This window comes from Tamandua tetradactyla, chromosome 13 (assembly GCF_023851605.1).
Source record: "Tamandua tetradactyla isolate mTamTet1 chromosome 13, mTamTet1.pri, whole genome shotgun sequence".
In the NCBI taxonomy this organism is placed as follows: domain Eukaryota; kingdom Metazoa; phylum Chordata; class Mammalia; order Pilosa; family Myrmecophagidae; genus Tamandua; species Tamandua tetradactyla.
The window spans coordinates 11130739-11150965 of NC_135339.1; the positions used below are offsets into that span (position 1 = coordinate 11130739).

The window sequence follows — 20227 nt, forward strand, 5'->3', positions numbered from 1 at the left end:
CCTGATGTGACAATGGGAAGACAACAGGAGGAAAGAAGAGGGGAGAAGAAAAGAAAAGAAAGGAGTGGGAGGAAAGGAAAAAAGAAGAAAAAGAAAGGCAGAGAGACAATATGACTGACCATACACTGAGAATGAGAGTGATGATGACAGTGAGTAAGAGGAAGGGACTAGAAGAAAAAGCAATTATAGAATCACTAAGACTGCTGAGAAGTGGGAACCTGAGAGCCTTTAAGTTTATGACTGACCTGGAGGGTAAACTCAACAGACCTTTGCAGAAGAAGAAAGAGCTGAAAGCAAGTCTGACACACTTCCCTCCATTCAAAACTGTTTGCTAGCACCTGCAGTGCATCTGCAGCCAAGAGCTGGGAGAAGTACAAAGCACACCCTCACCATGCTGGCCCCAGAGACCCTGAGCCTCCTTAGGGAAATCTTCTGGGAAGAAAAGGTCATTGACTTATCACTCATCGAGTATAAGTGATTGAGTGCTTACATTCAGCCCAGTTAGTGGAAAGCATTGAACCACCAGGCTCCTTCTCCTAGGCTCCTGCCTTTTTCTCCAGGCTGTACTACTGTCCTGGTGACAATATCATCACCCAGCTTCATCATCGTCATCATCATCATCATAAAAGAAGCACCTCTTGGGTGTTTTCAACATGGTAGGTACAGTATTAGGTGGGTTATGTACACTGCATTTGATCTGGACAATAACTGTGCAGATGAGGCCCTATTTAGATCCTAACTTTGCACAACCAAGACCCAAAAGGGTTAAGTAACTTTCCCAAGACCAAATAGCTACCTAGAGTCAAAGACAAGTGTTTCTGGAGCATTTCTATTCCAAAGACCTAGAATAAGCTAAGTGAACGGAACAAGGGATGTTACCCATGTCAGCTTATCCACAACACTCCAGCACTGCCATACTCTGTCCATTTCAAATGCAAGGAAATTGCCAAGTGTCAACAGAGGCTGTTTACCCAACAGATTAGTTATTTTTTTAGTTATTTTTTTCATTGTGTATAAATGGTTGTTCTTCACACTGAGAGCCCATGTGCCTTTCTCATTCTCTAATTCACTCATTCATTTAACAGATATTTATGGAGTACCTACTACATGTCTGACACTATTCTAGGTATTGAGGATATAGATGTGAACAAAGCAGACAAATCTTATTTCTTGTGAAGAGAGTGTAAACAAATCAATCAATGTATAAAATCACATGGATAGGAATGATTGCAATGAAAACAGAAAGCTAAGAGGATAGAGAGAAATGGGGCTCGCTGCTTCAAAGCAGTTAGTGACACTTTCTGATGAGGAGATATTTGAGCAGAAGCTTGAGCAAAGTGAGGGGCTGAGCTATGAGGATATCTGTTTAGACCATTCCCATCAGAGAGCAGAGCAAGCACACAGCAGAAGAATCTTTGGCACATTCAAGGAACAATGAGGAAGCCATCATTGCCTGAGAAAAGATGAGGTCAAAGAAAGCACCAGATAAATTGAGGGGCCTGGAAGACTCAGTGTAGATTTTGAATGTTATTCCAAGAGTTATGGGATAGGAGTGTCATGTTCAGATCACATGCTAGAAAGATCCCTCTGTACTGTTCTAGAAGAGTCACTCTAACAAGGCAAAAGTGAAGGCGAGAGGACCAGTTATGAGTCTGGCCAGTGACCAGGTGACAGGCCATGGTGGCTTGGGGCAGAATGATAGCAACTAAGCAGTGGTCAGACTCTGGAAAGTGGGAGAAAAGAGAAAACTTGGGGATTCCTTCAATGTGTGAGTCTGAACAGGAGGATGAATTGAGGCAACATTTACTAAGTTAGGGGTTACTTGGGGAGCATAATTTTGGAGGGGTGAAAATTCAAGTGGAAAAGTTGAGAAATGTGTAGTTTGAAATGATTTTGAGGCATCTATATAGAAATATGAAGTAGGCAGTTCAATACATGTCTGAAATTCTACACAGGAGCAAACATGTAAGTCATCAGCCTATAGGCAATATTTAAAGTCCTAGGACTAGCTAAGGCCATCTAGGGTGCACATATATTTGGGTAAAAGAAGAGGATGGAGCTACAACCTGAACCATCCAATGTTTAGGGATCTAGAAGATGAGGATGCTCCAGCAAAGTGTCTGAGGAAGCAGGAAACCAGAAAGGGCCATATTCCAGATACGAAGGGGAGAAGGGGCTCCAAGGAGTGAGGGATCAAAACGTTCTCATATGCTGTTAAATGCCCAGGTCCAAGCCTCTTTGCCTGGGCTGTTGAGAGCCCAGTTGAGCAATGGAGCCATGTGATAGTCAGATAAGAAGTAGAGAAGTTCCTATAACAAGGCTGCCCTGACTCCATGCTTTTGGGCTTGGTTCTGAAATAGAGGGAAATCCTGAGACCTGGCAGGAATATCAGCCACCCTCAGATAAATGTCATGGAGCAAGGGCCATGGTTTTATGTCACACAACTACCTGGAATTCATACAGATCCTATCTCAAAACACAAGGAAAACTTGGTGTTATTTATGAACGTCGTGGTTTATCAAAAGACACACATGCAGTCAGAAAACAGGAGCAAATCTGACATTTTGAATATCTTCCCTGCTCCTACAGGCTCTCTGCATCCTGTCCTAGTCACAGGCTCTGCCCCAGGTGGGTGTCCTGGGCTCTGAGTTTGGCTGGGCAGAGTTAGCTGACTTCAGTGTGGATAAATAGGACCTACAAATATCCATAATATGATATTAATAATTGTATAATCCTCTTCTTCACTTCAGCTCTTCCTTGAATAAATTTCTCAGCTGTAGTCTAACCAGAGCATGAGCCTCAATTAAAATTCTTCAGAATGTAAACTCTATAGAGGACCTCATTGCAGTTCATTTGCAGGAAGTTGATGGAGGGTGAGGAGGGGGTCTTGCTTTACTGAAGACTAGACTTGACAATTTCCAAACTATGGCAAGGTCATCAGGAGTCCAACAGATCCCAAAGTAGGAGCTCTTCTACTTGGCTAAAGCTAGGCAGACTCTAAGAGCATCTAAAGTGAGTTTCTTATTAATACCTGAAGACCAGCTGCTTTCTCTTTCTCTGCCTCCTATGTCTCATAAAACTATCTGTTTTCACCCATAACAACCTACTGGTAGACCTTGGACCTTTTGAGTTACTCTAAAGAATACATTCACACAAAAGAATGTGTAAATTCTATGGATGTGCCTGAGGCTGTCACAGAGAAGAAAGAACAGGAGGTTTACATTATAGACCCTACAAATAACAGCTTCACAAATAACAGCTTCAAAAACCCCATTGTACATTTCTCACTTTGCTTCAAATTGTACCCACAAGTCTGCTGTACCTACCCATACCAGCAACCCATTCTCGGAGACCACGTTCCCTTTTCTCCCTCAATCTTCTCCTCATCTTAAGCATAGCAGACTGAAAGCCACCTTTTTATTTTTTTTTAATTTATTTATTAATTAAAAAAAATTTAACAAACCAAATAAAGCATCAACATATATAATCAGTAATTCACAATATCATCACTTAGTTGCACATTCATCATTTCTTAGAACATTTGCATCAATTCAGAAAAAGAAATAAAAAGACAATAGAAAAAGAAATAAAACAAAAACAGAAAAGAAAAAAAAATTATACCTTCCATACCCCTTACCCCTGTGCTTTCATTGATCACTAGCATTTCAAACTAAATTCATTTTAGCATTTGTTCCCCCTATTATTTATTTTTATTCCATATGTTCTACTCATCTGTTGACAAGGTAGATAAAAGGAGTATCAGACACAAGGTTTTCACAATCACACAGTCACATTGTAAAAGCTATATGATTATTCAATCATCCTCAAGAAACATGGCTACTGGAACACAGCTCCACATTTTCAGGCAGTTCCCTCCAGCCTCTCCATTACATCTTGAATAACAAGGTGATATCTACTTAATGCAGATGGAATAACCTCCAGGATAACCTCTCGCCTCTGTTTGGATTCTGTCAGCCATTGACACTTTGTCTCATTTCACTCTTTCCCCTTTTGGTTGAGAAGGTTTTCTCAATCCCTTGCTGCTAAGTCTCTGCTCATTCTAGGGGAAAACCACCTTTTTGACATAACCTGAGCATGTACTTGGGGAGTTACCTCCAACCCCCAAAATATAAAATATCTGCTTTTCTTGTTATAACCAAAGACTCATTTCCATGGAATCTTCTTCCACTTCTGGGCCAGGCCGTCTTGGCTTGTGTGTTCCCCCAGATTCATATTCAGAAGAGCCTCACCTTTATCTCTTCCCTCAGTCCTGGCCCAAGATCCTTTGAGATAATCAGTACCTCTTGATCAATGTTCAGCTTACTTGGAATGTACCTGCATAATAATAAAGAGAGCTGTCATGCATTCAGCCCTGACTGTGTACTAGGCCCTCCACTAACCACTTGCAGGGTATCGTCTTTTGTAATCTGACCAACTGTTTCAGGGTGTAAGTATTATCATTCCCGCTTTAAGGTTGAAGGAACTGAGGTCATGCAGCCGAAGTCTTTCTGGAAGTTTAAGGTCCGAGGACTCATGCTCTTCCTAGGCCTTTCATGCTCTGAATGATCTCTGCTCAACCCTCTAGGTCAGGAAATATCACCATTTGTCCTCCTGATGTTCAGAGGGACAGGTTCCTCAGTTCAGGAAGGCAGACTTTTCTACTTCTGAGCTCTTGGTTTCTGTGCCTTGAAGCAAGTTTCTTATCACTATTTTTTGAGCTGTTTTTTTGGTTTGTTTGTTTAATTATAGAATAGAGGTACTGTGTGTTCCATGAACAATCATCTTACTGACATGTTATTCTGAAGCTTGACTTCATTCACTGCGACACATGCTGGTTATGAAATACACAACCAAATAGAGTTGTAATGAAGTGAGGCTGGGGAAAAATTAAATTGGAATCTGAACTAATGCCAGCTAAGAGACCCTGGCTCCACTTTATTATTATTATTATGTTTAATAAACAATCATTCATGCTCTGAGGCAAAGGAAACAATCAGAGACACGGCAGGGGAGCCATAAAAGAAATGTTTTAAACCTTGAATAAAAACATGTTTGTTCAAACCCATAGCCAGTCTTTTTTTATTATTCAAAGTGAATGCAGTGAATTCTCAGGATGCCTAGAGGGGTTGAGAGCCATGAAAGAGGAGTTGAGTTGGCAGTGAAGAGGCAAAGCACACCTCTGTCCCTCCTCCAACCAGGTGAGTCCCAGCTGCTGAAGTGAAGACTGTCTGGCTTTGAGGAATTGGTTGGAACATCAGCCCAATATGCTTACTATCTGATAAACTACATTTATAAATGCTTTGTCTCCCAAGTACTTGGAAATACTCTGATTCCCAAGAGAAAAATGAGCAAAATCCACCCAGAGCTGATGAGATTCACTACATGCCGAGAGCACCCTGAAGAATACACATCAGCCCAACTAAAGAAGGAACTGGGTCTAGACATCAAAGCAATGCTGAGCTGAAAGCTAAGCTATTGTTGTTAAATTATTAATATATCTAGGAGACATTGTATGCATAGAAAGAAATTCCTCTGCATGGAATTTAGAAAAGAGAAACTCATGAGCAACAATGAGTTAACATTCCTTGGCATGGCACAGCGGACAGAGAGATTGCATCTAACCCTCAAGCCATCTTTGGCCCTTAGGGAGATTACAATCTGCTGTGGGTTAGTAATGCTGAGTCAGACCAACCAGAGATCACCCTAGGCTTTAATGCATCACTTACACAGCCACATCTGGGAGGATAGTGCATCAATCCAGGTCCCAGTAGGACACAGAAAACCCAAATTTATGACAGTTCAAAGAGGTTTTATAACAAGATTATTTACAAAGATATGAGCAGGGTGTAGGGAAACCACAAGTGACTGAAAACATCAGCTATATCCTCCCTAAGTTTTTGCCACAAGTGACTGAAAACATCAGCTATGGTTCCCCTAAGTTTGAAGGGGCAAGGAAAGAGAGTACATGCAAGTACAAAGAAGGAAAGGGTCATGTGGATGGGACATTTGGAAAGAGTTTTGATCCTACATCTGTAGACAGAGCCACCCAGCAAGCATGTAGGGAGGGAGCCAAATAAATAACTACCCTGATCATGTTCTCCCTCCTGCTAATCTTTTGCTGGTGCTCCCCATTGTCTGATTCAAACAAGAAGCTAGAGGGAGAGATGGCACTTTCATGTAATCCTTAGAGCTCATCTTCCTGGGGCGGAGAAGAGGTTTCAGAAGGCTGCAGAGAGAATGTAGATGGGATTTTAGCCCAATGGCATTAAGCAGAGATGGAGCACATTATTTAGAGTCAACACAACCTACCTTTAAATTCTCACTATGTCGTTTAGAGGTATAGGTCCATGGACGCAGCACTTCTCTTCTGTAAGCTTCAGTTACTCCACCCAGTGAAGTGCCAATAGAATTATCCACCTTGTGGAACTGGTACAAGGATTAAAGATAGTGCTGGACATCTTTTGTACCCTGGCTTCCATCCTTTCAGCCCAACTAATTGCTGAGAGGGATAGCTTTAGAATACCTCCACTCAGCTGCACTGAGTAATTTCTTGTGTTCTGTCCTGGAGCTTCTATATTTCTTACTGCGGGATGCCTGTGGAGCTCACTCAGCTATCCAGGTGCATATACAAACCTAGAATCTGGAAAGAGTCAGTTAGTTCCCCCCTGGGGTCCTCTATAGCCAATAACAGATAGAAACCATGAAATTAATACTTCTGTGTCTTGGGAAGAAAATTCTAAAGCACATTCACTCTATCCAGTTCCTCAGAGGGTCTTATTGATTCCCAGTTACCCACAGCAGTAACCAACCCAATAACACATCCATGGGTTGTCTTTCCCTTCCTTCTTACATAGCTCACCCCCCACCCCCAGGGCTGTTCCCTGGGATAGCATCCTAATATAAACTAACTTCATGTAAGCCCTGGTCTTAGGCTCCACTTTTAGGGAAACCAAACCTAAGACTAAGGTCTACATCTTGCAGTCAGTAGACACTCAGCAAATGGTGGTTCTTGGGGTTATAATGATGATCCTTAATTGCTCATAGGTTTTTCTGATACTTGGGAGAAGTGCTCTAGGTGGAAGGAATATCTTAACAAAGCAAAGCAACTTGGCCTCTTATAAACACATTGGTCTTTGATGAGTCTGATTAGTGTGAGCAGTGTCAAGACTGACCACTCATAGTATCCCTGACAACATTCTAAAGACACAGGCTGAGCAATCTAATCCCCCTGAGGCCCCATCTCCTCCTAAGGACTGGCTAGAGTTGCCAGTCCTCCCCATTCTCAGATTTTCCTAATTCCAGCCAGGAAATGCTTGTCTCTGGTGGAAATGAAGCTCACTTCCTTGATGATCCCCTAGCTGGTCCCACAGCTCTGGGAATCTCTCTGTTTCACAGTTTCAAGGGTTTTAGGGGGTTGACCTTTCTCTGCTTCAGTCCTTGGAACAAACAACAAGCACTGTATAGTTTGAACAGAGAGAAATCTGTGTCTTTCCAAAGATCTCATCTGCTTTCCAACTGGCCAAGAGTGGCTCTGCCTCCAAGTGCCTAGACCTGACGCCCAACCATGAGAAGGGTAAGAACACAAACTTTGAGAGTCTCCTGTGTGCCAAGCACTGGACAATGTGATTTGCATGATTTATTTCCTTTAAACACTACAATAACTTTGGTTGGTATATTAGTTAGTAAGCTGTCAGAATGTGATATATCAGAAATGGAATGGCTTTTAGAAAGGGAAATTTATTAAGTTGCAACTTTACAGTTCTAAGGCCATGAAAATGTCCAAATTAAGGCAAGGCTATAAAAATATTCAATCTAAGGCATCCAGGGAAAGATATCTTGGTTCAAGAATGCTGATGACATTTGGGGTTTCTCTCACAGCTAGAAAGGCACATGGCAACATCCGCTAGCTTTCTCTCCAAGTTTCTTCAATGGCTTCCCAGGGGCATTTTCTTGATGCATCTCTAAAGGTCTCTGGCTGTTTGGGCTCTGTCAGTTCTGGTGGTTCTAAAGCTTTTTCCAAAATGGTTCCCTCTTAAAGGGCTCCAGTTAGCAACCACATCTTGAATGGATGGAGTCACATCTCCATGGAACAAAGCTAATCAAAAGTTAACACCCACAATTGGGTGTGTCACATCTCCATGGAAACAACCAAAAAGATTCCACACAGCAATCTGGAATGAGGATTCAAGGGCATGGCTTTTCTATAGTATCACTATACTTCTTACATAATAGCTTCAAATCAGCACAGGTGGTAAGGAGTACTAAATCCATTTTACAGAGAAGACAGTGTGGTTCCGAGAAATTAGGCATTTTGTTCAAATAAACAGATGACAAATGTGAGATTTGAACCCAAGTCCGTCTGACTCCAAAATCACTCATTCTCCTTGAAGGAGATTGAATTATGACCCCACAAAAGGCAAATTCGGGTCCCAAAGCCTAGTCCCCAAATATAAGTAGAACCTTTGAAGATGTTGTCAGTCCAGGTGTGCCCAAATGAGCGTGGTCCTTAATCCAATAGGGCTGAAATCTTTATATGCAAAGGAAGTTGGACACAGAAGAAAAAGCCATAGGGAGCAGCCAGAAGCTGGAAGTCAAAGGAACCCGGAAGAGAAAGGGGAAGATAACACCATATGCATTGCCATGTGACAGAAAAACCAAGGACCAGAGATCACCAGCAGTCAGTCCCAAGATGCCACAGTCACCTGGGAGAAAGTATCACCTTGCTGATGTCTCAGTTTTGAAATTCTCCAAGCCTCAAAACTGTGAGCCAATAAATTCCCATCTTTTAAGTCAAACTATTGTGTGGTATTTGTTTTAGCAGCTAGGAAACTCATACCCCCCTGTTCAGAGTAGGAACTGAAATACATATAACCAATTATGTTTCAATCAATAATAAAGAATGCTATGAAATAATAGAAAAGCAAAAATATATAAATAATATTTGAATTTATCCTGTCTAAAGTATGTTCAATCCCATTTTTGTTTTTAATTTTTCTGAAAAAAAGCAAACAGTGCAGTACAAAAAGCAGAAAAAACACAGGAGAGCAAGGGCACCCAAAGCTTTGGTGTCATACATAACATAGATCTGAAGTTGACCCTCAGCTCTTCTTTTGCTTGTGGGATATTGTAGGGCTCCAAAAGGCAAAGGAGAAAGTACTTCCCATCCCATCTGAATGCGCCCTGCAGCCTGGGTTCCAGCAAGTAAAGGTTCATGAAATGCATTAATGAAAGTGCTTTTGAACCTCTTTCTATTCATTAGCAGGAGGCTCAGTGTGAGACTGAAAGGATTGCAATTGCTTATTTCATTTCCAACACACAGGAGCCCATATTTTTCCATCCCCATTTCATCTCGTAAATCACAGCAAGTACTATGATTTGGAAGTAGTATATAGCATTAGCTGAATGTTTATGTGCCATTGCTTTGTTCATAAAACCTTCCCTAATTACTAATGAGGTCAATAAATTTGAGATCAGGATGCTTTTCACAGCAACTGTGACCAAAAATAAATATTTTTCCCAATACACACTTCCAAGAAGAGTAGTCTTTCCAGCATTTTTCACTAATAGCTAGCAACTATGCAGGCATCCTATCACAATCTGGTGAGGTACATTGATGGGGAAGCCATCACAGAGATGCTTTATTGGTGTGCGAGAACTAGCACTATTCACAATTTCTTTGGGTATCCATGCAGTGGGCTTTGGGCCTCACCCATACAACACCAACAATTTTATCTCTAAAAAAGATCAGTGCACTGGTGTGCATTACTAACATGCCTAAAAAATAAATTTTCAGTATGTCTATTTTCTAGAAACAATGGAGTATGGGGTTCCATTGGCTCTTCTAAAAATAAATCACTTTAACTACAACTGTATTACCTTCTGAATTTATAACTCGGAGTATTTTAATCACTTTCATTCTCAGACAAGCAAATATCTTCTTAAGCCTTGGCTTCTAACAAAGGCATTACACAATGGTTATTGAGTCTATGAGTTTAGCTGGACCACTGAATCACACTTTACGCTTTAGAAGCAGCACTTTGCCCCTGCCTTGTGTTAAGGGCTACCGTGAGATGAAGCAGTAAAGACCTGCTGGGATAATTTAGGAAAGATTTTGTTGAAGACACTGCAAGTCTACCACTCAATATTTCCCATATGGAAAATGAAGTTGATTAATATGTTTCCCCTTTTAACATCGGTGCTGGGAATCTTTAAAAAAAATCTTTGATTAATCAATAGTAAATATCTAAGATTCTCTGGTCTCTATTTCTGGATTTTAACTCTCCCCACTATACTCCACCCCAGGGAACTTGACATTGTTTCCTGATTTAGATTATGCCTGGTCCTGGTATTTATTTCTTTAAGTTAAACCAATTTTACTTTATATATTTTTAAAAGCTAACTGTTATACTTTGTGGCATTAAATAAATAAATACTGTCTGATGGGTATTTGTACTGTTTTCCCCTTGTAATTACAACTGATTGAATTAGTTTCCAACTAACTTCTGTGTTCATTTCAACACTTCAAATAACTTAACATCAAGTACTTGAAATTAGATTTGGCTTTATATTGGAGAATAAAAAACATGCCCAAGTAAATTAAGGAATCTATTGATGAAAATCAATAAACCTGGAGATTGTTCCATTATTAGTGTTCCATTTAAAGTTCTGATTTTGCTGCAGGAAATGAGGGAGAGGCAGAGAGCTTTAGGTGTTCTGATTCACAGCAAATGAGTCTCTCTATTTGCTGTATTTCTTTTTCTGTGCTACTGTCAGTTTAAAAGGTTTACATAAAATTTGGGAAAGAGTGACTGACGGCTGTCATTTTGAGCCAGTTTGTGCAAGCTCAGCCTTTCTGGATTTAGTTTTCTTAAGCATGATTGGCAGCTGAAAGTGGAGTTCCACCAACTGGTATGCCCTAGGAGTCATCCAACACCCTAAACATTTCCTATGACTGATGGCTTTATGCCAGCTGCGTGTCAGAAGACAATTAGGCAGAAGATGCTTCAGTATGTCTTCTGAAGAGTGGCCTACATTTCCAGCAATACTGTCCTGAAAAAAAATGGACCTGGAAGCCCCAGGACTATAATCCTTCTCCAGGTGCATATGGCTTAAGAAGACACAATAAAATTCATATTAGTTTTGAAGAAAAATGTACGCAGAAAGGCAAGATATGTGGATCTAAGGGTTTGGGACTTGAAGGAAGGGCATAGTTAGTGATAAAGATTTGGTGTCACCTCCTTAGCAGAAATAAAGATGATTCAACAATTCCTCAAATACAAAAGGTGAATTGAAAAAGTAGTATGTCCAAAGCAGAACAAAATGCAAAGGCTGCATAAATAAACAGATAGCAAATACAGTAAGCAATGATCGGATGAAATGGTATGCAATTATTCTAGGAAGAAAGTGTTGATATTGCCAAAATCTTCCCTGGATTAGCAATAAAAATATGATCAGTTTGTCTTCTGGAGTTATATATGTTAATTATAGAGTAAATTTGGAAGAAATCGCAAGCAAGAATAGTCAGATAATTTCTGACAAAAAAAAAAGAGTGGGGGCTTGTGGGGATGTTATAGCTAGCCCTTCATATAGTCAAATTAATTATTAAATTTCTATAATTTAAACAATATACTGATGCATAACCAGATGTAGCAATGGAAAATAATAGAAAACCTAATAATAGAGCCAGATGTGCATAGAAATTTTGTGTACAATAAAGTCAGTATCTCACATAAGTAGGGAAAAGATGGAAAGTTTAAAAATTCCTATTGGGATAACTACATAACCACATAATTAAATTTGCATCTACTCATCATATTATGCTTCAGGGTATAGTCTACATGCATCATGTATTTAAGTATAAGAAAATGAAGTTTTATAGATACTAGAAAAGAAAACGCATGGAAATGGGGAAAACTTTCCTAACTATGAATCTAACTCCAAATGCAGATAATTGTGGAACAATGGTAGATAGGCAGCTCCAGGAATTGGTCCCTTCTATTAAGTAACTATTGAATTGCAAGAGATAGTAAATCAACTATTTTGGAACTTAGGAACCTAGGGGAACACTTGCAGCACTCATGGAAGAGATGAATGTAGAGAGGGAAAATTGGGGTATATTATTAGCAAATTTCACTTTTCTTGTAGAGAAGACCATTTCCATACCCCAACCATGTAGCAAGCAGCTGTGAGGACTGTTTAGTCTATGCTCTTGGTGGAGCTTGTTTGTGCCAGGACAGGAGGGGAGGGTAAAATCGACCTGATTCTCCAAAAATCAAGGTTAAGAGTTTTAATTGCTAATAGCAGCCTCCAAGATCAGTTGTGGGGGCACAGAGTGTGACCATTGTTTCAACCCCTATGGGCTAAAGCAAAAGGCCATGGAAGATATTTAAAGAGACATCACCTTTCTGCCTTTTTTTTCCTTTCCCCATTTGGGAAAGAATAACAATCTAGAGAAGTCACAAATGGATGGCTCCAGCCTTCAACAACCTAAAATCAGCAACCTCTGCTGAGTGGGAGAATTAGATTTCCATGGCTAATACAGCATAATACTCAGAATGTCCAGTTCACAAAAACAACAATGACAACAAATCAAAACATTCAAAGAAACAGAAAATAAAGAAGCAGGAAAATATGGGCTATGTATAGCAAAAAAAAAAAAAAAAAGATAATTGGATAGGAACCATCCCCAAGGAAGTTCATGCATTGGGCTTATAAATTAAAGACAGTAAATCAACTGCCTTAAAAATGTTCTATGAGGTAAAGGAAACCAATGGACTAAGACCTAAAGGAATTTAGGACCAAAATGTTTGGAAAAATATATAAAATATCAATGCACAGATACTAATTATAAAAGGAACCAAACAAATTCTGGAGATGAAAAGTATAATAATTAAATGAAAAGCTCACTAGAGAGTTTCAACAGCCGATTTGAGCAGACAAAAGAAAAGATTCATGAATTTGAAAATAAGATAGTGTGAGGAGAAGAAAGAAAAGAATGAATAACAACGAATAGATAGAATCCTCGCCACCATGCTGGAGACCTAGGTTCAATTCCCGGTGCCTGCCCATGCCAAAAAACAGAGCATAAAAATAAGGCAAAAAAAAAAAATGAGTAAAGCTTGGAAACCTGTGGGAACAAGATACAAATAATAAAAGTTCCAGAGAAAGAAGAGAAAGCAAGGAGCAGAAAAAATATTTGAAGAACTAATGGCTGAAAACTTATTCAAATGTGAGGAAAACATGAATCTGTATATCCAAGAGGGTCAATGAATTCCAAGTAGCATAAATTCAAAGAGAGCCACACTGAAATACATTATAGCCAAACTGACAAAAGCCAAAGATAAAGAGAATTGGAAGCAGCAAGAGATAAGTTGCTTTCCATGTAAAAGGGATTGATAAGCCTATTTCTCATCAGAAATCAGGGTGTCCAGTAGAGTGGGGTGACATATTTAGTTCTGAAAGCAAAAAAAACTTTCACCAAGTATTCTGTAATCTGGTAAAATTATACTTCAAGATGAAGGAGAAATTAAGATATTTTCAAATAAAATCTGTGAGCGTTCATTACCATAAATACCTTCCCTGCAAGAAATGTTAAACAGTCTTTCAAGCTGAAATAAAAGGACTCTTAAGAGTATACTGAAACCATAAGAAGAAATAAAGAATACAGATAAAGATAACGGTATAGGTAAATATAAAAGTCAGTATTATTTTACTTTTGCTGTATAACTGTTTATTTAAAAAACTTTTTCCATAACACTTGAAAGGCAAATGTCTAAAAGCTATGTTAATGAGCATGGCACACAATGTGCGAAGATGTAATCTGATGTAATAACAATTTAAAGAAAAGAGACAGATGTATAGGAATAGAGTCTTTGTGTATTATTCAGTATAAGATGATGTTATTTAAACTAGGTTCTAGAAGTTTAAGATGTTCTCATAATTCCCAAGGTAATCACTAAGGGATAGGAAAGGAAAATGGATCAAAATATTATACCAATAAAAATATCAACTACATACAAAAAAGGCAGTAAGGGAGGAATTGAGGAACACACATATATAAGGCATGCAGAAAATAAATGGCTAAGAAGCAGAAGTAAATTATTTCTTGTCAGTAATTACCTTCAATGTAAATGGATTAAACTCTCCTATTAAAAGGCAGAGGTTGGAAGACTGAATAACAAAATGCTTCATCCTATATGATATCTATAAAAACCCACTTTAAATACAAACACACAAAGAAGTTGAAGGTAAAAGGATATAAAAGATACTACCTGCAGTTAACAAACAAAAGCAGGAGCGTCTATGTTATTGTCACACAAAGGAGATATTGAGTAAAAAGAAAAATCATGGGATAAAGAAGTATACTATATATTCATAAAAGGTTCAGCCCAGCAAGAAAATACAACAATTAAAACTTACATGAGCCAAACAACAGTGCCCCAAAACATAGAAGCAAACATTGACAGAATTGAAGGGAGACGGAGACAGTTCTACAGTAATAGTCAGAGATGTCAATAAACTACCCTCAATTGTGGAGAGTATGTCTAGACAGAAGGTAAATAAAGGAAATAGAGAACTTGACCGGCATTATAAATCAATCAATCCTAAAAGAAATATACAGAACTCTTCACCCAACAACATCATTATACAACTTTATCTCAAGTGTGCAGGCATCATTCTCCAGGACAAACTGTATATTGGGCTACAAATGAAGTCTTCATAAATTTTTTAAAATTTAAATCATACAAAGCATTTTGTCTGAACAAAATGCATTGAAATTAAAAATTGGTCTATCCAGAGCAATTAGTCAACAAAAAGAAATAAAAGGCATCTGAATTGGAAAGAAAGAAGTAAAATTACCTCTATTTACAGATGGCATGATCCTATACATAGAAAGTCACAAGCAATCCACAATAAAACTAAAGAGCTATATAAACAAATTCAACAAAGTTGCAGGGTCTAAGAGCAACACCCCAAAATCAGTTGCACACTAGCAATGAACAATCTGAAAAGAAAATCAAGAAAAAATCCATTTACAATTCCATTTTATAACTAAAAGAATAAAATACCAAGGAACAAATTTTACCAAATAGGTGAAAGTCCTATATACTAGAAACTATAATACACGCCTGAAAGAAATTAAAGAAGACCTTCCTAAATGGAAACACAGCTCATGCTCATGGGTTAGAAGACTTAATATTATAAAGATGTCAATAGTACCTAAGCTATCTACAGATTGAATGCATCCTTATCAAAATCCCAACAGCATCTTTGCAGAAATGGAAAGCAAATCCTCAAATTCAAAAAGAATAGCAAGGAGCCCTGAATAGCCAAAAGAAACATATAAAAGAAAAATGTTAAGGACACACACTGCCCTTTTCAAAACCTATTATAGAGCTACAGAAATCAAAGCAGTATGGTATTGGCATAAAGCAGAAATAAAGATCAATGGAATAAATTGAACGTACAGAAATAAACCTATAGATCTATAGTGAATTGATTTTTTCAGAAGAATGACAAGTCCATTCACAGGGTAAATAATAGTCACAAATACAGTGGGCTGTAACAACTGGAAATTCACTTGACAAAGAATAGAATTTGTACCCTTACTTTCCTCCATCTACCAAAATTAACTTAAAAATGGATCAATGATTTAAATATAAGAACCAAAATCATAAAACTCTTAGAAGAAAACAAAGGAAAATTTTCATGATTTTGCATTTGGCAATTGATTCTTATATATGACATCAAAAACTTGTGAAAGAAAAGGACAAATAGATAAATTTGACTTCATCAAGGTTAAAATGTTTTGTGCATCAGCGGACATTATCAAAAAGTGAAAAGGCAACTTTCAGAATGGGGAAAATACTTAGAAATCACATATCAGATAAGAATCTTGCACTCTGAATGTGTAAAGTGTTTTCACAATCAACAAAAAGAGACAAATAACCCAACTGAAAATTGGGCAAAAGGTGTTAACACACATTTCTCCAAAGAAGATATATTAATAGTCAGTAAGGACTTGAAAAGGTGTTCAATATAATTAGTCATTAGGAAAATGCAAATCAAAACCACAAGATATCACTTCACAACCTACTAGGATGGCTATCATCAAAGAAAATGGAATGAGTTAATGAGCTAATGAGGATGTGGAGAAATTGGAACATTTGGGCATTGTTAGTGTGAAGGTAAAATTGTGCAGTCACTGTGGAAATCAGTTTGACAGTTCCTCAGAAAGTTGAACATAGAACTAATGATCTAGCTAATCCCACTCATAACTACATATCCAAAAGGACTGAAAACAGAAATTTAAACAAATACTTGCACACCAATGCTCATAATAGCATTATTCCCAATAGCAAAAAGGTGGAAACAGCCCAAATATCAATCCATCAATAGATGGATTTTTTAAAAAAGCATCCTCAGTATGCTATTTGAGATAAAGAAAACAGGGAGAAAGAATTAAAGGATATCAGGAACACAATGAATGAACAATTTAAGGATGTCAATAAAGAGATAGAAATTTTTAAAAGGAATTGAAAACCACAATAACTTAAATGAAAAATACACTACAAGGTTTCAACAGTAGACTGGGGCTGGCAGAAGAAAGAATCAGTGATCTTGAAGGCAAGAATGATACTCTAAACCAACTAGACCTAACAGACATATAAAGAGCACTTCACTCAACTCTAAAAGAATACACATTCTTCTCTAGTGTACATGGATCATTCTCCAGGATGGACCATAAGTTAGGTCATAAAACAAGTCTTAATGAATTTAAAAATATTAAAATCCTAGAACGTATTTTCTCCAATCACAAAGGAATGAAGCTAGAATCAAAAACAGAAAACTGGATAATTAAAAAATATGTGTGATTTTAAAAACGCACTCTTAAACAACCAATGAGTCAGAAAAGAAATCACAAGGGAAATTAAGAAATATCTTGAGTTGACTGAAAATGAAAACACAACATACCAAAACCTTGTGGGATAAACTGAACAGGAAAAGTTATAGCTCTAAATGCATTCATGAAAAATGAAGGGGAGAGGGCAACAGTGGCTCAGTGGCAGAGTTCTTTCCTGCCATGCCGGAGACCTGGGTTCATCTCTGGGTGCTTGTCCATATAAAAAAAAATTGAAGGGGGAGATTCAGAGAGAGCAGAGAAAAATGACAGAGCCAAGAGAGAGATACAACAAAGAATGCCACAGAACCATGAAGCAGAGAGTCCATCAACCAGCAACTTTTGGGGATGGAGAAGGAAAATGCCTCCCAGGGAGCTAGAGAGGAAGCTAGGAGATGACCCAGGCTCACCATGTGTTCTTCCAGCTGAGAGAGGAACCCTGAACTTCATCAGCATTCTTGAATCAAGGTATCTTTCCCTGGATACCTTAGATTGGACATTTCTATAGATTTGCTTTAATTGGGACATTTCCATAGCCTAAAAACTGTTAACTTGAAACTTATTAAATTCCACTTTTTAAAAGCCATTCCATTTCTGGTTTATTGCCTTCTGGCAGCTAGCAAACTAAAACAGATTTTTGGTACCAGAGTGGGGTGCTGCTGCAGTTTACAAATACCAAACATGTTGGAATGGCTTTTTAAATGGATAAGGGGAAGAATCTGGAGGAATTTTGTGGAGCTTGATAGAGAAGGTCCAGAATGCTATGAATGGACTGTTGGTAGAAATGCGGACTCTAGAGATACCTCTGACGAAGCTCGAAGCAGAGTTGAGGCACGTATTATTATAAACTGGATGGAAGGCAATCCTTGTTTTAAAATGGCAGATAATCTGGCAAAATTGACTAGTGGTTTTGGCTAGAAGGCAGGTTTTAAAAGCCATGAACTTAGATATTTAGCAGAAATTCCAAATTAAATGTGGAATGTGCCAAAAAAAAAAAAAAAAAAAATGAAGGACGATCTAAAATCAGAGACCTAAACTCACAACTGGAAAAATCTAGAAAAAGATCAAACTAAACCCAAAGTAAGCAGAAGGAAGGAAACAAAGATTAGGGCACAGATAAATGAAATAGATAATAAAAAAACAATAGACAGGATCCGCAAAAACAAAACTGTTTGTTTGAAAAGGTCAATAAAACCAACAAGCCTTTGGCTAGACTGACAAAGATAAAAAAAAAAAGAGGGAAGAAACAAATAATTATAGTCAGAAATGAAGAGAGAGATATAGCTACCATCCCCACAGAAATAAAAAGGATTATAAGAGGATACTGTGAACCACTCTATGATAAAAAATAAATAAATAACTTAGATAAAATGGAAAATTCCTAGAAACACCCAAACCATTGACTCAAGAGGAAATAGATGTTCTCAACAGACAAATAACAATTTAAGAGATTGAATAAGTAATCAAAAACCTCTCAACAAAGAATGCCCAGAGCCAAAGGGCTTCAAGGATGGATTTTATCAAACATTCCAAGAATTAATAGCAATCCTGTTCAAAATCATCCAAAAAAGTTGAACAGGAGGGAAGACTTCCTAAGTTGTTCTATTAGAATAAGATCATCCTAATACCAAAGCCAGATAAAGATACCACAAGAAAGAAAATTATAAACCAGTATTCCTTATGAATAAATAAATACAAAAATCCTCAACAAAATACTAGCAAGCTGAATCCAACAGCATGTCAAAAGAGTTAAATATCATAATCAAGTGGGTTTATCCCAGATATGCAAGAGAGGTTCAACATTAGAGAATTGGTTAATGTAATACACCATATTAATAGAATGAAGGGGGAAAATATACATAATCATCTCAATTGATGCAGAAAAGACATTTGAGAAAATCCAGCATCTCTTCTTGATGAAAACACTTAGAAAACTTGGACTAGAAGGAAACTTCTTCCACATGATAAAGGGCATACACGAAAAAACCATGGCTTTCATCATACTCAGTGGTGAAAGGCTGAAAGTAAGGGATGTCTAGAGTTCATTGAGGTCTTATTAAAAGTACTGAGGAACTGTATTAAAGTAGTTTGCACTGCCCAAATATAGCACAATTTCAGCATGGAAAGGATATTAACACGATGGATTGAAATACTACAAATATTCTTAAATCCATGAGATAAAAATTGTACTAAAGGAAACAAAATCCCTCAATCAATTTTGGAAGATACTAGATTAACACAATGGATTGAAATACTACAAATATTCTTAAATTCATGAGATCAAAATTGTACTAAAAGAAACAAAATCCCTCAATCAATTTTGGAGGATGCTAGATAACCATCTCATTATTTTGAAAACCAGTAAAGGGATATAACCAAACAGTTTTCCTGCTTTTTCTAAATAAAATGCATTCTCTGGGTAAGATAATAATTGATGAGAGAAAGATCCTTTTACAGAACTGTTTTAGCTAATAAATGAAGAAGAAATGATAGAAATAAAAAGGTACCATTTTTCAAAGCTCTAATGGAATCATATATTTAGGCAATGATCATTAATAGCTGCTAACATTATTGCAAGAGGGACAACTTCATATTATGTGCCTATTGACAGAAATATACAATGTCACCTTCAAATTAGTCTTGCCAAAAAAAAATAATAAACCTGAGTTTGAGCAAGCCTCTAAATCTAACAATTTATAGGAAACACAGAGAGTAGAGAAATATGCAATCAGCCAAATCCAGACCGGGAAAGCTCTACAAAACAATGGCGTAGTTTTTTCAACAAATAAATTGTATGGGGGAAAAAGAGAAAGGAAACACCTGTAGATTAAAATAAGGGTCAGGTGGGCCACAGTGGCTCAGTGGGCAGAGTGCTCACCTGCCATGCCGGGGACCTGGGTTTGATTCCCAGTACCTGCCCATGCAAAAAATAATAATAATAATAATAATTAAAATAAGGGTCAACAAACTATAGCCTATAGATCTGCCCACTACCTGCTTTTGCAAATAAAGTTTTATTGGAATATACTTATGTCCATTCATTTATATATTGTCTATGGCTTCTAATATGCTAAAATGCTAAAATGCCAGAGTTGAGCTTCTAATGCTAAAATGACCCACAGAGCCTAACATATTTTCTGCTTGGTCCTTGACAGAAAAAGTTTGCTAATTCCTGGATTAAATGGAATTTAAGAGGCACATCAAGCAATGGTAATATGTGGACCTTATTTTGCTCATTATTGAAACAAAGAATCTTAAAAATAAAAATAAAAGCAATTGAAGAAAAAGGAGCCAGAAAATGAGAGTTTGAAGGATATTTAAGAGGAT

The 20227-nt window shown here is 37.7% G+C and overlaps 1 long non-coding RNA gene across 1 annotated transcript in view; it reads right to left on the reverse strand.

The window, feature by feature from the left end:
• Positions 1-4249: 4249 nt before the first annotated feature.
• Positions 4250-20227, reverse strand: part of LOC143653020 (uncharacterized) — a 33361-nt gene continuing 17383 nt past the window's right edge. The window contains exon 3 of the long non-coding RNA XR_013161024.1: positions 4250-4335. This is a non-coding gene — a long non-coding RNA (uncharacterized LOC143653020). The remainder of the gene's footprint in view (positions 4336-20227) is intronic.